General features: G+C 39.4%; 1 protein-coding gene across 6 annotated transcripts in view; it reads left to right on the top strand.

Annotated features, from left to right (window-relative positions):
* Positions 1–23,331, top strand: part of LOC6577043 (calcium/calmodulin-dependent 3',5'-cyclic nucleotide phosphodiesterase 1) — a 101,324-nt gene that overhangs the window by 9,838 nt on the left and 68,155 nt on the right. For 3 of the 6 annotated variants that reach the window (XM_044008875.1, XM_032728814.2, XM_032728815.2), the window contains exon 1: positions 23,142–23,222. The exons of 2 other annotated variants lie outside the window; for them this stretch is intronic. The gene's annotated coding sequence lies outside the window, so the exon portion shown is untranslated. Of the gene's footprint in view, positions 1–23,136; positions 23,223–23,331 lie in introns of those variants that run through there. One more of the 6 variants, XM_032728811.2, reaches the window with a different exon arrangement.

Consider the following 23,331-nt stretch of genomic DNA (forward strand, 5'->3'; position numbering starts at 1 on the left):
TCCACATTGCTATCAATTCGGTTGAACCTAATAGAAGAGCTATATATCTGTAGATATATATGTATGCCAGTATCGATTCTAAATGACTTGATTGAGGTCTGATTATGCTTTTGTCAACTTTGCCAACAAAAGGCAATGCTGTGTTCATTGTATAAACATCTAGAGATATACAGATATATTCGGAATGCAGTCAGATGTGATTCGTAAGCTGGCAAGCGCAATGCACAATGGACGTTAATTAAAAGGAAACAACTCAACTTTACTACGAGAATCCAGCATTAAATAATCTTGAGCGAATTTGCATTTGCAGCATTACGAACAGCTGCAACAGTCTTGGATATGCAACTAGTGCAGCAGCAGCAGGAGCAGGAGGAGCAGGAGGAGCAGGAGTAGAGCATTGTCTGAGTGCCTTTCAAGCGCTGTCCAGGCCCAACTTCAATTAGAGTGAAAATCACACTTCATTCGTGCCATTTGCTGCTGCTCAGCTCGGAGCTGGGCTCGCATTAATCAGGACAGGTGGCAGTCGCAATACCAGATTTAGTAGCGAATTTACACACGGCCATAACCTGTTGCAGTTGAGGTGGAGCAGCGTTAACTGCTGCAGAATTTATTGATTGGGACAATGGGCAAGGCGCAAGCATGGAAAGAACTGAAATGAGAAAAGTGAAAATCGATTTTACGCTCAAATTGATTTGGCTTTTATTGCAGGGCCATTTAATTTATGGCATGGCTGGCTGCCATAAAAGTGGGCAATGCGTACAATGTACGCTGGAATATCCGCTTGGCAGTCTTATGGCTTATAAATTTAAATTGCGCCTAAGACGACAAAAGAACTGAAACAAATTCCTTGACTCGCGAACCACAAGGTGACTGTTCAAGCTGCTGCCGCTGCTGCTGCGGCTCCTGCTGCTGCTGCTGGTGCTGCTGGTGCTCCTGCTGCTTCTGCTGCTTCTCTAACACGATGTCAATGTTGTTATTTGCCCATGTTGTTGTTGGTAACATTGATTTTCTGCTATGCTGCTAAATGCCAGACACAGGGCCACCCAACGCCACCTCACCTCCGGCCAGCACACACACACACACCCACACACATCCATTATTATGTTGTGGGTAGAAAGTGGATTCTTGGCTACACCGACCACCCCCCACGCTACGCCCTACAGCAACTTTTTGATGTGCTGCCGTTGTCGAAATGTTGTTGAGGTTTGCGGGCATATTTTGGCAAAAATGTTTTTATATATCAGCTGTAGTGGGGACACAGCAGCAGCAGCAGCAGCAGCAGCAGCAGCAGCAGGAGCAAGCCAAGCCAGACCAGACCAGGCCACACCCAACCGTCTGACATTCTGGCATCCTTTACTTCCTGGCTGGTTGTCAATTGACAAGAACCTCGAGTCAGCTCGACTTTTGGCAATTTGTTTCGAATTTGGTATTAATTTTTCGCACAGGACACAGGAAATTGAAATGTTCCCATAACGGGAAGTCGTTAGCTCTGCCGAAATGGCGCTACCAATTGCCAGTAATGTTGTTGCCGAAAGGATTGTGGACGTGGGGAGGGGACAATAACAAACAGCCATGGCTCACAATTCAATTAAAAGTTAATGTGTCACTGCCATAGCAAGCGAAAATGTAAATAGATTGTGGTTAAAGCGCTGCTTATCCTATCAAGTCCCCTGAGCAAAAGTTTTCAGAGCGACAGCCCCCTGGCCAGCACCTTGAAGCATTCAATCATGGAAAATGAGCTCAGGAACTTAAATTGAAACATTTAGCTTACTCTCAGGCCTAATGGTATCTGCAATCAATTTAATTGCCATCGTTTCCGGAACGCGCTGCCTGGACTCGCCAGGTGCTTCAGTGCGTGCTGCAAAGATAACTTCAATCAAGGGAAATTGAAACCCAGCCCCCAGCCCCCAGCCCTCAGCCCACCAAAAAGCGAAACGACCGACCGAGCCATAGAAAAGTGAAAGTTGTTTCAATCGCCATGCTCTTTCTATATTTGGTTAGTGCGCTCGCCGTCTATTCCGGCTGGTATCATATTTATTTTATTGTCGGCATCAGCTCGATAGAGATCGGGCGGCAGCCGAAGCAGCTCAACAGTTTCACAGTATTCCCAGAGCTTGTTGTTTATTTTCTGCAATCAATGGGAATACAAAAAAAAATTCGACGGAAAAAAAAAACCAACAACGAACAAAATTTAATTTAAAAAACAACTCGATTGACGTGTGAATATATATCTGCTCTGTGCGCATATCTATGTGTGTGGGTGTGTGGGTATGTGTTGTGTATGCTTTGCCAACGATTTACAGGAAACCAAAAAATTGTTTACATTTCCACAATCGAATCAGCAAAAGGCGATTGGCAATGGCAACTCAAACACTCACATACAGTGAGTCCAGTCTGTACACATACTGATAGAGATCATGGCAAGCTCTGTATTAAGTCTCTTTAATGATATACCATTTTTAGTGCACTGTAAGAGCTCTAATATAAATAATTTCAATCGATTGCTTACATAATAAAATAAAATAAAATATTGCTGCATTTTCATACGGAAAATTGTTTTCAGGAAATTTTCAATCAGCTTAATATATATTTATAAATATTTCTTGGGCACTTCTTGGAATCATTCAATTTATATGCAATTGAGTAGCTTCAATCTGCCCTATATCGATCATTTACCGTTGCACTATTTTCTATGGACTGCAATCAACTGATTAGGCATTTAAGTAGCGAGGATGCCCTCTCATCGCCGTAATGGAGCTTCCCACTCGATCTAATTAAATATGAAGGCCGCCGATGGAGTAGCATTCGCATCATCAATCAAGGGCGCATTGCGTACTTCATACTCCATACGCATCGGCTGTCAGCATCAGCAATATTTTATCAATTTACCAAACACTTTCTCAACTGCTGGCAACGGCGACGTCCACGCAGAGCTACCCTGATAAATTATTATGGCAATCATCGGTGACTTTTATGTAACTTAAGGCGAAGCCTACGCTGTGCGCCTGTCGCTGCCCATGACCATTCGAAAGGAAGAAGAGGAGGCAGCGAAAAGAAAAATAAGGAAAAAGTAAAAAAGAGCGAGCACAGACAGAAACAATAACACGGCAGATGATATTTTTTATAGGCAACTTTTCTTTTTATAGCCCGAGTGGTGCGAGTGGTACGTGTGGCGAAACCGTTCATTAAGCACCTGGTGAGTGTGGCCACGCCTTGATGTAGGTGTATGGGCGTCGAAATAAATAAAAATGACGAATTTCAATTTAAAGTTGAGAATTTCTTTCAACTTCTCCTTCACAGGAAGGCAACGCTGCATTCAACGCTGAGGCTAAGCCAGACGCGAGTCCATCAAGTAGCTAACTTTATGCTCACCTGCATCGGGCGGTGCAGGTGAGCGGGGCACACCCAACGCACAATGCCCAGCCCTGTTTAGCACTCAGCAAAGTTTTTTTCTGCTTCTTCTTCTTCTTCTTCGGCTGCTTCAGCTGCTTCTGCTGGCGTGTTTATTAAATTGTTGCGTGGCAAGCTGGCAGAGAAACCCAGCAGCGAATGGAGAGTGGCGCCAATTTTACAAGTCACTGTGAATGCCTTTGAGCGTATCGCAGTTTTGCTGGGCGGCGAGCAACAGTTTTCCAGCGCCTGAGAAATGCGTTTACCAAAAGCTTTTCTTAGCCCGATTATCACTGGACCCCCGTTAGCTGAACTGCCAGTTTGCGCCTTTGTGCCCTGATTGTGAATCGCATTTTCAGTTTGCATAATTTCTTGCCCGTGGCTATTCTAGCTCTGCTCAGCGTCGAGCTGTTCGTGCAACTTGTGGCAAGTTTTCTCTCTTAACACTCCCCTGGGGCTTCAGCATTTGTCAGGGCTGCAAGTCTAATGCCAAGTAAAATTGTTTCGAATATATAATATTTATTAGACTTTAATCTGTATAAGCAATTAACTCTTTCCCTTTTTACTGCACTGAATTTAATAGTGCTTCGAATGGAGCCGTTAGGTAATATGCAAAGTTTCCATAATACAAAATCCGCTTTTCCTTTAAAACATTTCCTTTTTTCCATTTTAATGCAGAATAGAAAAAGTCTTGCCTCAAAACATTTCCAAGGGCTTCACTACGCTCGCTGCTTACAAAATAAACTATTTTTGTTCCATTACATTTGGCTCGGCTTAGTTTTGAGCTCGCAATGGGTGTGGCGCCCTGTGAGCTATCCAAATACTCGAACGATATAGCCGAGGCACACGCAAGAGGCGCCCAAAAACTGGGCGGGCATACGACAGTGCTTTAGTGGGCTTATGACCTCCTTTGCAGTAGCTGTAAACCGATAATTGAAAAATGAAAAATATATGCTTGAGGAACATGAGATTTGTATCTACTTTTTGTGGAAATTTAGGTTATATACATATATTATGTATTTATTTGTCAAAAAAATAAATATAGGAGTTTAACATTCACTTAATAGGAGAATTAACTCATTCTAATATTTGAAAGGAATGATAGATGGACTAGATTAAATGACCAACTATGTGACAATAGATAATAATGAATTAATATATTAATATTACTATATCTATATTGACTGTAGACAATTGTCAGAAGATAAATCAGAATATATAACTATGTCTATTGTGCATTTTGACAGTTTTCTGAAGAATCTATATCAATATAGTTTTATAAAAAAAAAAAACAAAACGATTACTAAAATTCTGCTCAAAAGAAATTGAAGAATTTAGCAGCAAAAATTGCATTAGCAATATTCAAAATAAGTATATAAATAAAATAAATTTATAACCACACTCAAGGAACCGTCGTTATACCCAGAAGACACTATATTCATATAGGTTTGCTCACACAAGTTTGTTCGGGGAGCAGAATTTTCGTCGCAATAACCGTAACGTAATCCGCTATAACCCAATTCTATAGTATTTTAAATTTTAACTAAAAAGTAAAAAAATATTTTAATTCATATATAATTGTTCTGTCTAAAATTTATATTTCATTATTGTATAAATTTAATTAAACTATAATATTGCACTTTTGTATCTAAAATAAAAATAGAAACACTATCAGAAACTTGCATAATAATGTAATTTAAACTGTTTGCCTCTCTGGTCGCTCTATGAAAATCAATTTGTGATGCTGCTTTTATGCTTGGCAAACTTAATAAGATTGTAATTACTTGCTTTGCTTAGATATAATAATAAAAAAAAAAAAAAAAACTGTCGGTCGTCACAGGTTCCTTTCGACGAAGCACGTAAAATGTTCCCGGTCTGTGTCAGCTATTTCCTTTCCCTTTTCTCTTCTCCCTTTTCTCCTTTTTTTTTTTTTAGCGCTCTTTGCGTTTTTATGTGCAACACAAATCAAATTTATGCGATGGCCAACAACGATTTTGATGGCACTGCCCCCACCAAAGCGATTTCTATACTTATGGCATGCCCCTTCGCCAATTTGTTGCTCGCCCCCCACCCAAGCAGGACTTGCACTTTGAAACTTGATTGGGCATGGCAGTTGGCCCGCAGCTGCCAGAGGTTTCTGCTCCTATTATTGTTATTACGATTTGTACGTTATTTGTATATGTATATGCGTAAATACATACAAATAAATATATGTGTGTATGTGCTTGTATATATGCAATCTATGAGCCCGCCTGGACGGACGGACACAGCATGCGATGCACACGTTTGTTGCGCAAATTGAAATTGAATTGCGAACTTTAAAAGTTTATGGCCACAGCGAGAGACGAGCGCACTTAGCAGCGGAGATGGAATGGCAGCAGCTGGAATAGCAGCTGGAGGAGCAGCAGGGGAGCAGCAGGGGGAGCAGCAGCAGATCCTGTTGAGACAGGCCAACAAAGTTGTTCCTCTGGATGTTATCAATGGGCGGCCTTGCTTTGCCTTTTGGCTATTTCTATTCCCTAGCAGCGCATGCATATGTGTGTGTGTGTGTGTGTGTGTGTGTGTGTGTATGTGTGTGTTATTGTATTTTAACTGTAATCAGACAAAACCACACACATACACACACACACACACATGGCCACACAAGCAGAAATCACTTTTATTGTTGACTGCACTCAATTACTTGTATTTATTTTTCTTTTATTTATTTATCTCTTGCGTTTTTATTTATAGCTGCAAAGCGAAGCCAGAAATAGGTTCCAGCATTGCTTTTGGCAATCAAGTGCTTTTTATCATATCCATGGGGGCTCAGATATGTGGGTTATCAAGCAGCCTCGTAGCGGACCCCCGATGCGATTGGTCAAGCTTCAGTGTGCCCAGTCGGATTAATGCACATCAATGGAGTTAGCCCATGGCTTCTCTACAGGCTGTAGCGGAGCTTTGTAATCTCTTTCCATCCTCAGCTTGAACTCAATTCACAAACTATTTTAAACTTTATAATTCCATTTGGAATGTATATGCTGTAAATATAGAGTCGCTCTTGCCACGCGGGTACTCCAAGCAGTCGCTGCTTTTATTGGCAACGGCTTAAGATGTGCCACATTGAATTGCACTTTAATCACATCCTCATAGCATCATAATTATAATTTATTAATTATACTGCAATTGCAGAAACTGAAGCTGAAGAGGTTATCAAATTATATTTTATCGCTTACATAAGCAGTGATTTATTTTTTATATATACTTTCTTACCCAGGCAATTAGCAGTTCCATTCTTCATCATAATCATCAGTCTGTCCATCTGCCTATCTGACTGTTTATCTTATCATACATCTAACATTCATCTGACATTTAACTAACAGCGATGCTAAGCAATTATTTATATCCATATGGAAGAGCATAAAGAGGAGCAGTTAAGTTGAGTATTTAATGCCTTATGGTATTCGCTCGAATGCTTTGTAGAGCAGAAAGTATTTGTATTTGTGTTCGTCATTGTATGATCGAATGTAAAAGTTAACTCTGATTTCTTAGAGCAAAGCCGAAGAGTAGAGTTCGGGCCTTGATCGAGTTCAGGGTACTCTACAAAGTCGGGGCATCCGACTGCAGTCGAAGAGGTATTCAGCTCGTGTTGGTCAGTCGTGAAGCCCTTTCAGTGCTCATCTGTATATATTAATTGTAAAAAAAAAAAAAATTAATTAATTAATTAAAAATTAATTACTTAATTAAACTATATGCTCAAAAATTTTAAATGCAACTAATTGCTTTAAATTTTATTATAATAAAGAAATAAAAATGTTTTAATAGAGCAATAGAAATGGAATAGAATAGAATAGAATAGAAATAATTAGACACTAAAACATGAATCATCGGTAGTATAGTAATGATTAAAATAATGATATTTGGAATTATGCAGTATGGATTATTATATATTAAATTATTATTAAATTATATACTATTAATAATATTCAAAAATAAAAGAAAAGAAAAAACCTTTAAAATATATATGTATATTAATTTGTGTGCATCCTTTTTTTAGATTTTTATATTTATAAAATTTTCTCAAACAATATACGCAGTTTCAGGACTCTTCCCTTTGTGCAGCTCTTTGATGTGTTAAGGATATATTTTCGACATGCACTTGTGGGCTTTATTTCCTTTCAGTTTCATCAATTTATAATGGAAATTCAAAAGGGAATGACGAATATCAGTTTACTGGCAACAGTATTAAGAGAAATATATTAAATGCGCTTTGTGAATCATACGCCGACGCGAATTTTTCTGGCTTTTCGTAAAAGGCTCAGATGTGTTTGTGCAAAAGCCAAGACCACAGGACTCACTCAGTTCTTTTAACCCGAAAAAAAGAAGAGAAACCCAGCTCACATGCGGCTATTCGAGTCGACTTAACTCGGCTCGCATGCCAACCCGTTATCGTATTTTTTGTTTGGATACATTTATTTGCTTTTGAGCGAGCGAATGGGCAGCCAGGATGCCTTTCGAAGGACGCTTCAGTGATTTCATTTGGCCATGATTGCTTCTGCTCCGCTCTGCTCGCCGACTGAGTGCACTGGCCTCGAAACGGGGCTAAAGGCATAAATAATCAAAACGGCGCCTCAGCCCGGGCTCACAATGCGAGCCGAATCAATTTTCATTTGAAATTCAAGCGCACTTACTCAAGAGCCAACTCTACTGCAATTATGTGGATGCTGATAATTAACTTAAGGCCAGCCACATGCATTGCATTAAGTATGCAAAATATGTAAAAGGTAACAAAATATGTGTTTTGTCAGCATTTTTAAGTTGTAAAGTAAATATTTAATATTGACTGTGGCGCACAAAGCGAGTGTCGCAAAATGAGACAGAGAAAGAGAGAGAGGGAGGGAGAGAGGGGGAGAAGCACATGAGTGGGTTTAGCATACGGTTTGAGTGCACTCTTTAAAGTTGCCCGCAGCTAATTACATCTATCACTGAGTGTGCTGCTGCGGTCGCATTAGGGCTCAGCTGAAGCTTTAAACTTAATTTTCACATGCTCCACTCGCATGGCTTGCTTCACTCCAGCTGATCCCTTTCGAGTGCCTCCACAACACACACACACACACACACACACGCACACTTGATACCTGCCACGGGCAACGATTTGTAAGTGCATTAATACAGCTGTAGCAATATGTAGTGGGACCAAGTGGCCCCCTTGGCAGGAAATTTCTAGATGTGCGCATTAAGTATAAACTGCTGTCGAATCTCTTATGCAACAGTTCCACAGCAAGTCCCTTGGCGAACAAATTCTTTTTGCCTTTTTTTTCTCAGCCAATTGAAGCCAAACAAAATATATAAAGGAAAATGCCGAAAAGCTTTGGAAATGATTTCAGTACTCAATTTTCCGTGTGTCCTTTAAAGCATAATTAAATATTAAAATTCACTTGAATTACGAACAGACGAACATAAAATAAGTAAATTGAGTAAGCAAATTGCAATTATAATAATTTTTGCAATTAGAATCTTATTAAGGACTATTGGAAGTATTAAAAGTATTCTTGGAAAGCTGATCAATTCATATCATGGAGTATTTTATAATTTTATAATATATAAGGAAAGGTTCTTTAGTTCTATCACTTCTTCCTCAATATAACATCAATTCGCTCACACATCTCACTTCTATATATTATATACATATATCATAGCTATGCAAGTTTGTTCTCCCTCTCTCTCTCTCTCTCTCTCTCTCGCTCTGTCTCTCCCTCTGTTGATTCTATGAATATACCCAACAACCTGACAGCGAATTTAATTCAAGCAATTTTCATACCTCGCTGAGCAGTTGCTTCGGAGTGTCGCAAGTGTCAGCAAATGACCTTTAAATAGCTTTTGGCCAATATTGATTTGTGTTCGCATCGTCGAAACGTGTATTGGGCGAAAAACGTAAATCGAAATACGGAGCGCATTGTGGACTTGGCATCCGCTCACCTTTTGGCAGCTGACGGCACAGCAGTCCGGACTCCACTTTGCTGCTGCCAATGCAATGGGATTAAAAATTGAGTTGAAGGAAACGCGCAGGACAGCAAACGCAAACGGATATCGCAGTCGCAGACAGGAGCTGCCGGGACAACGTCCATGGAGAGGCATACAATTGGCTTGCGATTGCTGGCTGTCTCAGTTGTTGGCATTGCGGCTGCTCTGTATTGTGTGCGGGCAATCGAAAGTGGGCGGTTCGCCAGAGTCCAGAGACATGCGGTTTCCTCAATTCAAGTGCTCCGCAAATTACAACTGTGAATTTGCCCACTGCAGTGCTGTTGCAGCCATTGTTTGCACAGCTCAAAGCCAGCAACTTGTGGCGGCTGTTGCTCACTTTGTTGGCATGGCGACAATTGCAGCACTCTGCATCTGCATGGTAATGATAATTAATACCATGCATATGGCATGCTGCAGAATCAACAGGCAATTGCCTTCCATAGCTCTCCTTTCTGGCTGTTGCCTTGACAAGGCACCCATAGATAAACAAGTGTGATGTGTAATTAAATAGATTTCTTGTCGCCCACAGTTGGCTCCGCCTCTGCCTATAGATGTTCTAGCAAAAATAAAAAAAGTATATGAATTTAAATTGAGAACAGCCAGGGCACTCTGACGACCCCGCACACACAGAGTGCTGCCCAAAAATTGGTCCTCTAAGGCACATAAAAATAATTCACGTTGTAGCCATTTTGCTTACACATGGGCACGCAGGCAGCCAGACAGATTGGGAGAGAAAGAGACACAGAAAAAGATAGAGGGAGAGAGCGAGTGTGAGGGAGAGAGCGAGGTTGAGCAAGTCGGGCTGCAGACATTACACATACGCAACGTTGTCGGTTGTAGGCAACGCAACGCTGACAACCATAATGAGATGTCAGCGTTGACTATCAAGTGGCTTTCCGTAGCTGCTGGGCACTTGGCTTGGTTGGACCCAAGCGACCTGCTTCAAGTGCCGCTGCTGCTGCTGCTGCTGTGACTCGATGTGGGGCAAAGACGCTACTTCCATTTCCACTTCCATTTCCACTTCCACTTCCACTTCCACTTCCACTTGCCACGCAACAACAGGCGTCGACGTGCTTAACATTTTTTAAGCCATAATGAGCAGAGGCACACAGCAGCAGCAGCAGCAGCAGCAGCAAATGAGACAAAAGTAAAAGGCGGCAGGCAGCGTGACATTTGAAGTGCCTTTGGCCTGGTAGCTAGTAGCTGGCAGCTGCACACGCATAAATATCCTGGTCACAGGACGACGCACAGCCATTGGCAAACTAATTTCAGCTCCTTTGCCCAGTGCCTCCATCCATTTTTAATGATGACAAATGCGGCGACCAGCCTCAGCAGCAGCACCAGCAGCTGCCACGATGCTGATGATGACGAAGCGGTAGCTGACGATTCCATCTTACGACTCGATAGGGCTCCTCCTGGCTCGAATGCCAAGCGAGTGTTATTGAAATTGTAAATTATGTCAAGGACTTGCAGCCATTGCATTTGCCAAATGGAATCCCAGCAGAAATGCGAACTCTTCACATGCCATTAACGACATCCGCTATGCCTAGAGCCCAGAGCAGCAGCTGCTTTTCAGCCAAATCGTGCCAGCTCGGGGAATAGACAGCTGCCAGTTAAAGAGTAAAAGTCATTGACAACAGCAACAGCAACAGTCCTGCCCTGCCCTCCCCCTCCCCCCCTTTCACAACTTACCCGAATTGCTCTGCTAATCATTAATTGACAGCAGTGCAGAAGCAAAAGTTTCTGCGCAGCAGCAAAAACTTTTTTTATTGCCTCAATGGCCGCAGAGCCTGTAAAGCCATAATGAGTGAGTTCGTCGACTTGTGCGTACAGCACTGAAATATTTAATAATTGAAAGCGTCTCCCAGCGCTGCTTTGCATGTCGAAGCTTATCGATGAAATCAAATCAAATGGCCTTACAAAAGGCAATTGCATTTAGTGCAGCCAAACATGCGATTCCAATGGAGTGTCCTAATCAGATGTGGGCGTGGCAGGTCCAACTAAATTGCAACGGCGACACGCACACAATCAACGCCATTATGAAAAAAGCGGCGAGACTCGCAAGGGTTTGCCAAGTATTTAGTATCTATTAAATACTAAAAGTGAGCCCGACTTGAGCAACTCTATCGTAAATGCTAACTAAGAAGCGAGCTCAGAGTTAAGCAAACGGGCTTTAACGGGCTTTGCACTGAAACAGTTTTTCTTGGCATTTCTTTTTATTTTTATTCCAGCAGCCAAATAGTTTCGTAAGTAGATATTTGAAAATAAAGACGATTGGATGAAAGGCACAATGAGTTTTAGTCCCTGAAGGTTAAAGTTTAATATTGTATGTATCTTATTGAAGGTTAGCTAAATGTAAACAAATTCTGCATTACTTTGAAGCAAGCACACAACTCATTGATATTTATACTGAAACTAGACTACCTAAACTACTTAAGCCCTTTGACTTTGACTTTGACTTTGATAAATCATATTAAAAAAACCACTTTGATATATTTAAAATGTATATTTCTATATAATAAAATGAATAAAATTTTGAATTGAAAACTAAATTCGCCATTTACATAAATGAGAAAAAAAAAATCATTTTCTGCTATTTATAAAATCATCAGTTTTGTGTTCAATTCTGGGAAAAAATAAAGTAAAAAGTTTACAAACCTGACAGAAGTAAGTTAAATTAATGTCATAAATAGATAACTGTTATTGTGTTTAGCCTGAGCTACTGCCCAACCAGACAAGCTGTCAATCAATACAGAAACATATACCTAATATATATAATAATATTTAGCATAGGAAGTAAATGATTTGCATATTTGAATGTGGATTTGCCAATGATTGCAAATATTTAAATAGATTAATATATTTAAATATTTGCCTTTGACATAAACTATCTAATTGTTGCCTGTCTGCAATATATTTTAGTCAAATTGAGAAAACTATTTAGTTTGATTTATACAAATAGGCTGCATCTCTTGTCAAATTAATTAATAAGCTTTTCCTTTAAGCCTCTGCTATGCACATTAAAGCGTTTCGCATATTCTTCTCTCTCTCTCTCTCTCTATCTATCTGTCTCTCTTTCTCTCTCTGTGCGTGCATCTGTGCGTGTGTTGGTTTCATTTAGCTCTTAGCAGAGCCAAGTCAATCATGGCCCACTTGACCACAAGCACTAAATCACTTTGAATGGGTCCATGCTTGAGGCCAAGTCAAATTCGCTGCTGAGGACAGAGCTAGAGCTGGAACTGGAGATATGATGCTTGTCTCTCACTCTGTCTCTCTATGTCACTCCATCTCTTTCTCTCTCTCTCTATGTCTGTGCCCACTTGTCAGCTGTTTATCTTGGCCAAGTATAGGCAAGAGTACGCGTGTTCTTGTGTATATAAGACGCAGTGCAATCTCTGGCATCACTGGCTCAACATCGGCGTGCTGGCGTGTTGACAGCGACATTTCCATAGCGGCGTTTATTTCGTTCCTGTCTGCCTTCAAGTCCTTGAACTGGGCGTGGCAAAATCAATTGCACGCCATTTTAACTTGCGGCCCAGCAGCCATTGACAGCACATTAACCCGGAGACGCCCTTAGACTAAATCTACATGTACAAAAGACGCATGCATTATTTATTATTCCCTCGAAAAGAAAGAAACGAAAACAATGCAAAAACCGAATGCTCTCGATGGCTTTGATCGAAGAGTATATACTGCGCAGCAAATTCTAGTTTCATGTTGATCTCTATTTAAATATTAAACTATAATCATTGTAATATTTATATATTTCGGGCCATTACTATAAGTCTAGCAAGCAGTTCTTTCGAATATCTTTGCCAAAAATCATTACACCCTCCTTAGTTTACTTTGATTGGCTACAGGGTATTGCCAAATAAAGTGCTTCATCAGCAGCGGAGCGGCGGGACGCTCGATTAAATCGCTGACTGGCTCGATACGGACGCTTGAATTGACACTTGGGATGGATTAGCATAAGGCACGGGAAAGTTCTTGAGAAACGGAGAGACTAGCTTTTTATTTACCATACGCACGTTTCACATATGCTGTTTGAAGAAAAGAAAATTAAAGTTTGAAGAAAATCAAATTAAACAGTAAAGTTAATATTTTTATGAGCAGCCCTACATTAAATAATGTACAAAGAATATCCGAAAACATGACACAGAATATAATAATTAAAATAAATTTAAAAAACAAAAAAATTTATACTGATATACAATTGATTTATTTTATTTTTACTTAAATTTTTTTTTTTTAATAAATTATCTTAAGGCAAAAGTATATAATGATAAAAAATATATATAAATAAAGAAATATAAATCAAATATAACATAAGGTTTATGGGAGTGAATAGTAATAAATACACAAATTAAAATATAAACGGGTATTTGAATGTTTTTACGAGAATAATCATATATTCGTATAAAATAAAATAATTTTTTTCCATTCATAATACTTAAATAAAACAGTAAATGTGCTGCATCTGCAACCCAATTTTAATATATGCAACAAATCAAATGTTGATTATACTTTTAATTTCTATTAGTAACTATTACATTACGTAAATATAATGTATAAAATATGTATAAAAATATTATGGAAACAAAATCTTATTCTCGCTAGCTGAAAAACATTTTGAAATTCAACTTTTAATGAGCCCTAAAATGCCGCATCATGCCTCAATTTAATTCACAGTAATATTTTCGCATTTATAACAAAATGAAGACAGAGACGGAAAAGAGAGAGAGAGCGAGAGAGAGAGCGAGAGAGTGGCAATGTTGTGGTCGTAGCTTGAGCGTTAAATTGGAACAACTGTTCCGCTCTGTGTGTTGCGATTAGCTCACTTAGGCATTGCACAACTAACCGACATTTTGTTGTCTCGACTCGTTTCCGTTTCCGGCTGCTGAGAGCCTAATGTAAGTTTATGAATTACTCGCACTTTGCATTAAAACTCTTCAGGGATATACACATGCATACATATATATGTATATATATATATTTATGTATTTATCTATTTAAACAGACACCGCCAAATTGGCTGGCTGTCGCCTCTTTCACCAACTGTTGTCACTCGTCACGTTCTCGGAAAACTCATTTCGATTCAGTGCTGGGCTGGAAGCAATATGTTAAATGCTTTGTCATACATCAGCAGAGATGCCGTTATTTATTAATGAACTGTAAATGTGATTGATGTATTTGTTGGTATCCTCGCAGACACCAAGTGCCGTCGTCGTCGTTGTTGTTGTTGTTGTTGTTTATTGTTGTTGGCATTCACATTTACCGCACTTGACACTTCTGTGTGAACGCTTTAAACGAGATTGCCTACAATTTATCCCATTTGAAATGGGCGACATTTCCACGCCGCAACTCGACCCAGGCATCTTCTAGCCATTTCCACCTTCGTCACCCATTTTAATCACTTTTGTATATTCCATTTCGTTTCAATATACTCTGAAAGCATTTCTGCTCTCCTGCTCCTGGCAAAGCAAAAATTCTACTTGAAATTCTGTGCATTTGCTAAATGCTCGCATGTGAGCTGCTCTTAAAAATACAATTTTAAATGAGGTAATTCGTCTCTTTGGCATTCCTGTGTGGATGAGCTTCTGCTTAGTTACAAAGGACTAAATGCAACTACAAATTCATTTCAGGAAAATGAATGTGCTTAGAAAAATATTATCATTTATTTATGTTAATTATGATATTACTATTGTTTTATTTAATATTTTAATTATAATATTGTTTATGCTGTAAACTGAACTGCTTTAAATTCTCTTGCTACTCATTTATCTACTCCTAAATACATATATAAATCTCACAGAGTATTCTTACTATACTCTAAGTTTCTCCTGCTTAGTTTAGTATATACCTTCAACTATTTAATATTGCTCTTTATTAAGGTATATCGTGCACTTTATACCATCAATTTAACTTAGTGCAGGGAGCATTGCCTGGCTTCCCTTGCTGAAACCCCAAGCTGAAAATCTGTCTTCTGTTTTCATTTCCATTTTACTTATGCACAAAACAACGTTCAAAGTAAATAGTCAGCAGCTGCTTAGTGAAAGGTAGCAAAAAATTTCAAGCATGGTTCAGCTGCAGCTTTTAGCTACCCGCAGCAGCAGCAAATGCAATACCAGCTGCAGCTGTTGCACAGTTGCAACAACAAACAAGGAGCAGCACAGGACACATTTTCAACCACACAATGGGCTGAAAGGGTGGGAGGCAATGTCATTCCCGTAGCCATTGTCAGTGTCAGCACGAAACAATGCAACTAATTTGAGTCGGAAAACTCACTTCTGTCCCTCAGCTGGGGAATCGGGCTTGGGTCTACTGCCAAGATTTGGGATACTGGCATTTGTTAGTAATTTGTCCGAATTAGTGCAAGATTCTTGGCTACAGCATGGGCCAACTTAAATACATAGCAGCAGCAGCAGGAGTCTTATGTTGATTAAAACCTTCCAAAACTTTCATTAGCAGCACCTGAGAGCAGCTCATTATGCATTTAGACGAGTTGCAGGGGCCATGGAAGCGAAGGGAAGGCAAAGGGCGAGCGCATTATACACGCATTTTAAAAGCAGTTGACTAACTAAAAAACCTGATCGACTAGCAATTGCTCTGGAATAGTAGACTCCTGCCATAAGTTGAGCTTGCATCGTCTAGTTGAACTATATCTGTATACAATATATATTAGCAACATTACGTACTCATCTAGCATATGGCATTTGATTAAGGCAAAATCAATTAGTTTATACACACACAAATATACATACATACATATATAAAGGATATATGCACTTATATGCTCTGTGCCTGTCTGCCAGCTGATGCAAAGGTCTCTAAGAAACTTAGACTTTGCTGCCATAGAAAATCCTTTTTCACTACTAATTAATTAAGCTCGGGCTGCCGCATGCACAGGATGTAAAGCTAAAGAGGATAACAAAACGCACTTCAGATTAAGGTGGGCGGAAGGTGATGAAGGTGGTGAGGGAAGGTGTGCTTAAGTATTGAGGCAACGTATACGCACTGTGGCACATTGTTTGACATGATAACCGGCATCTTAACACCTGACATAATTAAACGTTTTGTCGTCCTGCGAGAATGACGGCGTCAACTTCATAAGCGCGCGCTTGACCTTCGTGCAAGCAGAGAAACTGAGGATATATGTATGTATATATATATACATATATGAAGGTAAATATATATGTATATACATATATATTTATGTATATGTATTTTGTATGTAAACACAGCACATGTGAAGCATATGAGTGTGCACACATATGCACGAAAAGGACGCGCAGGATACTAAAATGCGCTTATGAGTTTTGTGGTTGCTTTATAAAGCAACAACAACAACAACAACAACGACGACAACAACAACAATAATAACTAACTTAAATATGCAAATATTTGCACAATGGCAGCGGGTAGCAGCGGGTAGAGAGCGGGTGCCAACTGAAAGCCTTGTTGATGATACGACACTTGCAACACTTAACCGCACACACACAAACGCACACACACTCACTGGTATGTCTGAAGCTACCACAGCAGTGTTTATTATTTGTGGTCTTATCCCTTTTATGACATTTTTGTGGCTTTATTTTGTAGCCAACTAAATTGAATTAGTTTATTAATATTTATATTATAGTACAAAATCAGTTGTGCTGAATAGCGTTTAATGATTGCAATTAAGATGCCATTTTATGCAGCTGTGCCTGGACTAAGCTCCTCTTCTTTCTATTTGTTTTGAACTAAGGGTCTTGCCAAGGTCTTATCCTTATCAATGCGTCAAACTGTCTCGCTGATATGACAGAGAAAGAGAAAAAGGGAGAGAGAGAGATAGTCGGTATTTGCTCTTAGTACTTTCACTCTCTACGTTCGAACTGTATGCTCTTAGTTCACACAGAGCTTTTCAACACGCTGCTGGCGCCTGCAGGTTTAAGCAAACGAGCTTTCTAGTGAGCCTATATAAATTTTCGCTAGGTGGCGTGTACGGGTAGCCAAAGCTTTTCAACGTTTGTTTCTATTTTTAACGAATTTTTCAAATGGATTTTACAGTGTTCAGATTATGTCTAGAATTAAGAAAATAATATAAATATATAAAAATCACTAAATTCTGTCTATCTGAAGATGTAATCCCAGGCTTAAGCCCAAATTGTAATCTAGAAATTTTTTACTATAGGGTTATGTACCACTAATAAGGCTAATATTCAACTATTTTATGTATGTATATACTATGTTTGCTATATTACTGATTATTTTAGGAATTGCTGATACAACATTCACAAATGCTTCCCTTTCATTTACCATTGTCAATCTTTTTCAATGATATTGCCATTCCATTTCTAGCTAAAGCTGTCACTGATCGGAAAACGTCAATCGTTTTTCTTTTATACGATGTCCAGACAGCGATATGGCATCGCTGGCTCATTAGGCAAAAAGCCGTTGAAAGTTGTCAGTGCCGCAATTTGTATCTCCAGGCGATCGATTCATTTATTGGGTTTAATTTAATTGGCACAGGTAAACAGTCAGTTAAAGTCAACTCTGCGTCTCCCCGCCCCTCCCCTTTAGACGACTCAGCGGCACACTCTGTGCAGCCAGCGAGCAAAGCACTTGGTGTCCATAAAAGTTTTCGCACACAGAAACCAAAACCAAAGCCGCCCGCTGATCTCTCCTGCTCTCTCTCTCTATCTCCTTTGCCACCCTCGTTTCGTATGGTAGCCCTCGCCTCGCCACCTCTCACGCACGCTCTCCATATCTATTCAGACATAACCCCTGTTGATCTGCGCATGCGTGGCGCGCATATTTCATGGCAAGGCGATAATTAATGCAACCAAAAACTGAAATACAAAGTGTCTCTTGCTGTTCGTTGTTGCTGTTGTTGTTGTTGTTGTTATCGCTTGTCGTTGCCCAAAAAATTGTTTTTATATTAAATTTGTTATTTTTTGTATATGGTGTGCGCATAGTGTAATTTCAAAGGGTATATAAAGCTAGTGCAACAACTTCAAACACTATGCCACTCCATTTTATTTAATTATTTTTATTTTTATTTTTTTAAATAATATTTTATTATTATTTAACACTATGCCATTTTAATATTAACTTTATTTTATATTTTATAATAATATTTTATTACTATTTAATTTTTAGGTATTTATTTTATTTTTATAATATCTAATATTTTTATATTTTTTATTTTATTATACATGTATATTTTTATTTTTATTATATTATTTAATGTTTGTTATATATTACTTATATACGTATTTACTTATATTAATTTATTCGTATATTTTATAATAAAATTCTATTATTATTTATTTATTAAATATTTATTATATTTGTATTATATATTACTTATATATTTACTTACAGCTTGGCAGTCGCACTCCATTTTCTTTTGCAGGGTATATGTCTGTCGTTCACTCTTTCCTTGCCTTCCACGCGTTTCGCACTGAAATCTGTCAACGGCTGCGATTTCGACTATTGGTCAGATCGATCGGCAATAAGACGTTGACTTGGTCGCTGCCCCTCGCCACTCCCTGCCCACGCTTCACGCTCCACACTCCCCTCTCCCTCTCCCTCTCCTCCACTCTCTCTCTCGCCCTCTCTCTTTCGCCTGCCTCGTTCCGTGGCATGTGCAGCTGATGATTTATTGGCGTTCGCCCGCTTTGGCATTTGACGCATTTGTGCAACATGCGTTTTGACATTTACCGCTGATTTGTGTGAAATTGGAAATAGAAAAACTAAAAAAAAAATACTATATTTACCGCCTCGGCTGCCACTTGGCATGCCTGCTCTCTTAATTAGATGCAGATTCCAATAGCGATTCCAAAGTTTGAGTCTCTGGCGCCGGCGGCTTATTTGCGTGCCTTTTGTCTCAGCTCGGCTCGGCTCAGCTGCTTGTGCGTGACATATAGTGCCAAGCCCCCCTTTGGCTTAGCTAGGCGAGCGGAGCACGGCTGTCCAGTTTCGAGGCAGGCCACAAAACCAGCTTGGTCAGCTAACGGCTTAGTGTGGCAGTCGCAGAAGTTAAACGTCGCTTAAGCAGTGCACAAGCCGTTAGCTGCAACTCTCGTGGTTTATTCAAATCGTAGTGCAACAAACACACACACACAAGCACACACGCACAGTAAATCATGTTGGTGTGTACACGGCCAGTAAACCAAAATTGCTAATAGAGACTGACCCAGGGGTTGAGCAGGTGAGCTGCACACGCATTACTCGGCCCACAGCACATTGCAAATGCTGTGCAATTAGCATTTAACTAATTGTTCCTGCATACCCATTTGATAAACAGCGCCCAAATTGTATTGCGCAAGCACAAACCCACCGCCAAACAGCGCCCACCGCCCCATCTACGCCCACCGCCATAAGTAGTGGGGCAATCGCATTCATGGTGCTCAACGTTGCGTATGAGTGATATTTACATTTGATTTGAAGCTGAAAATTGCATTACGTTGCGCCCGAATGCAGTCGCTGTGCATTCTCGACAAAATATGAAAATTCAATTACAAATACATACACTATGTGCCAGACCATTCCGAGAGAGCTGCAAACAAAATCAACACCAAAATATTTAATATACCCCAAGTCATGTGCACAAATTGAATCCACATGCCAAGAACAGACTTTACACACACATGTAAACACACACATGTATATGTATATTTATATATGCACATGTAATCATACTTACATGTATACATGAAATTGTTAATTTCATTTATTTATACAACATTTTATCAGCAGTCGACCAGTTGCAAAACTTCATTAAGCCAATCAAGCAACAAAATTTCTAATTTCCAACTCAAGTTTGCCAATGACTTTGACATGGCAGGAAAAATAGTATACATATGAGGGTAGGTAGTTCCATAAGGATCATAAATAGTAAAACATATTTTAAATATTAATTGAAATTGATTGAGTGTCTATGTGAAGGCATTGAAGGCACAGCTGAAGCCAGCAGAGTGGATGAAATTCATTTTCTCAAAGTATAATTGAGGAAAATGGAATATAAATTTATTCGCCTTTGCTTTCTGGAAAATCAATTAGGGACTGACAGATGTCAAAAGTGTTATGCAATCTTTCCATAAAATACAAATTTTTAAGCTTCTATAATGCAAATATATTTATGCAAATTGAACTCGAATACGTTTAGATGGAGTATTTTATATGTAAATGCTGATAACCTATATGCCAAAATTGTTAAAGAATTTCACTAAGGTATGAGCTGAACATAGCAAAGCATAGATAAGTCTCTCCAACATACATCTAAAAATATTTTCCATTTACAGTGTGAGTAAGTTCCTTTAGCATAACACTCTGTGTTTGGACACACTCGGAAACGTTTTTTAAGCGGCTTTCACATTGTTGTAAAATTTCCATAGCTTTGCATAGCCGGCACAGAAATATCCCTGGCCAAGGAGAGCTCACAGTTGTAGCTCATATTCGTGTCATCTCTGCTTCAATTAATGCTAATGGGTTGACTCTTAAGTTGCTGCAGCTATATTCTGTGCATTTAATGAGCTCGCAGAGCCCAACCCTGGCCAGCCCATATTTAACGAGCTGCCGGCCGCCCTTCACTGTGTAATCTTATGCTCAGCTTATGCTGAGATGCTGATGCTTTGTTTGCTCTAAATATAACTGATTTTGTTTTTGTTATTCTCGCTCTCTCATTGCAGGTAAGTCGCACAAATATTTCGCCACTTAACGTTCGCAGCAGCGAGCTTCTCCTTCTCAATGTCGCTGTCGCCCTCGCCCTCACCCTCACCCTCGCTAGAGGGCAGAGGGCAGAGATCAGCCCCTGTATTTAGGCTGCTTATATTTAGCATTGGGTAAGTCTACCGCGAAAAGCAAATGCCTTAAGATACATACATATGCCAGAAAGAACAGCAAACGGAAAAACAACAAATACGTCTGTACGTAGGATGGAGCAGGAGAGCAGGAGAGCAGAAGGGAGTGGGATTGAGCGAGAGAACAAGAGATAAAACACTTGTAAAACTTACGGAAACAGCAGTTGAGAATTGCTGTTGGGTCACCCCAAAGAACGCGCTAAAGTTTTTCCCTTTTTCTATAGATTTTTATGCCAGAGCCTGGTGCTTATACTAATTTATATGGCTTATATAGGTGGGTTTCCGCTACAGATATATATATGTACATACATATGTATGTATAAATATATATACATTGTGGTCGCTTTGGGGGTCGTCTTCTTGAATTTCTTTTCATTTGTTTTGTTCGGTGTATTAGCAGCCAAAGGGCAGCCGCAAAAAGTGGGTGGCAACCTGTTGAAGTTCGCGAACTGCGGCGCCAAAAAGTAAACAACAACAAAAATATGAATCGCTCCGAATGTCTGGCAGCAACACAGCAACACACGAAAATAAATAAATAATTGAGCGAGAGAGCGCTGGCCTGAGAGCGAGAGTGAGAGTCGGTGTAACAGTAACAGCGCAGAGTGAGAGAACAATTCAGCTAAAGCTACACAAATAGCGGGAAATATAGTCAAGCCTTTAACACTGCCATCAGTGCAAAAAGCTGTTGCCAATGGCAAAGCTTTCATGAAATATTTATATTTTTCCTTTCCATCGGATCGTCATGGAAATAACTTGTTTTACATTAGAAATTCGAATATTGTTTAATTCTTTCAATTTTTTTATTTTCAAATTAATTATATTTTAATTAATTAAATAATTGAAACATAAACATATTACAAGTTTATGTTTTAAAATAAAAGATATTTATTTATTTAGAAAAATGTCAACAGTTCTGAAAAATGAGTGTATATACATATTTTTGTTGTGTTTTTTTAAATTTTTTTTATTAGTATTTGTCGTATATAAAGGTCAATAAACTTATTCGTTTTCTAAGTTTTCCAAGTTTCTATAATATAATTATAGACAAAATATTAATTATATAGAACAACTATTTTTAATTTTAAATATTTACATTTTATTTTTATAATTCTAAATATGTTTTTAATTTTTATTTTATTTTCTTTAAGTATATATTTATATAAAGGTATTTCTGAAATATTAAGGATGTTCGTCATTTTATACGAGTGAATAAGCTTGTGCTCAAGGCAGAGCTTTAAGCTCAATATATGCACTGCTGCAATGTGTAATGTGCTGCCAAATTAAAGCTTTTTAAGCACACTTGCTATAACGGGAAATTGGCATGAGGCAAAACAGAAATGGTTTGCTAAGGTCTTTTTCTAGTCGGCTCTCCCTCTTTCACTCACTCTCTCTTTCTATCCCACTCTCTTTCTCTGTCACTCTCTCGGTGAGTAGCTGGGCCGCTCTCCCCCTTCGCCTAAACTTTGGCTCTCAATGTTTATCCGCGCGCAGATTGAGAGCTTTTTGCATTTTGGACGGGTTGCTGCTGCTTGGGATGTTTATGCTCTGTGTCTGTGGTGCAATAGCGAGAGACGCGATATCTGTCGTCTCTGTGATTCTATATGGCCACAAGTGGCCCGCCGTCGACTGCTGCTGTCTGCTGCCTGCTGTTGGCGTTGCCGTCGACGCTAGCGTCACAGTCGCTGTCGGTGTCGCTGTTGTCGTTGCCGTAACTCCGAAAAATCCAGTTCCAGTTTATCCCCAGCAGGCAGCATGTGCGGACGTTGTCGTCGTCGTCGTGGTTGTCATCGTTATTGTTGTTGTTGTCGTTGTCGTTCTTGCTGTCTTCGTAGCTGGTCCAATCGCGTCGCGTCTGCCACTGTTGTGGATGCTGCCACATAAGCCGCATTCGTCGGTCAAATGAACAGATCGAAATCGACTCACGATCGCCGAAGTCACACAATGTTATCAAATTGACTGCAAACATCTCAACATCTCAATAAAGTGTGAAATTTAAATCAAGTGAAATACAAATTGCTTGCGCATGATTTGATTTTAATTTTGTATCGAGTGTTTATCGAGTGTGCATTGTGCGCGCCTTCAACTTCTTAAT

The sequence above is a fragment of the Drosophila mojavensis genome, unplaced genomic scaffold (assembly GCF_018153725.1).
Source record: "Drosophila mojavensis isolate 15081-1352.22 unplaced genomic scaffold, ASM1815372v1 contig_36, whole genome shotgun sequence".
In the NCBI taxonomy this organism is placed as follows: domain Eukaryota; kingdom Metazoa; phylum Arthropoda; class Insecta; order Diptera; family Drosophilidae; genus Drosophila; species Drosophila mojavensis.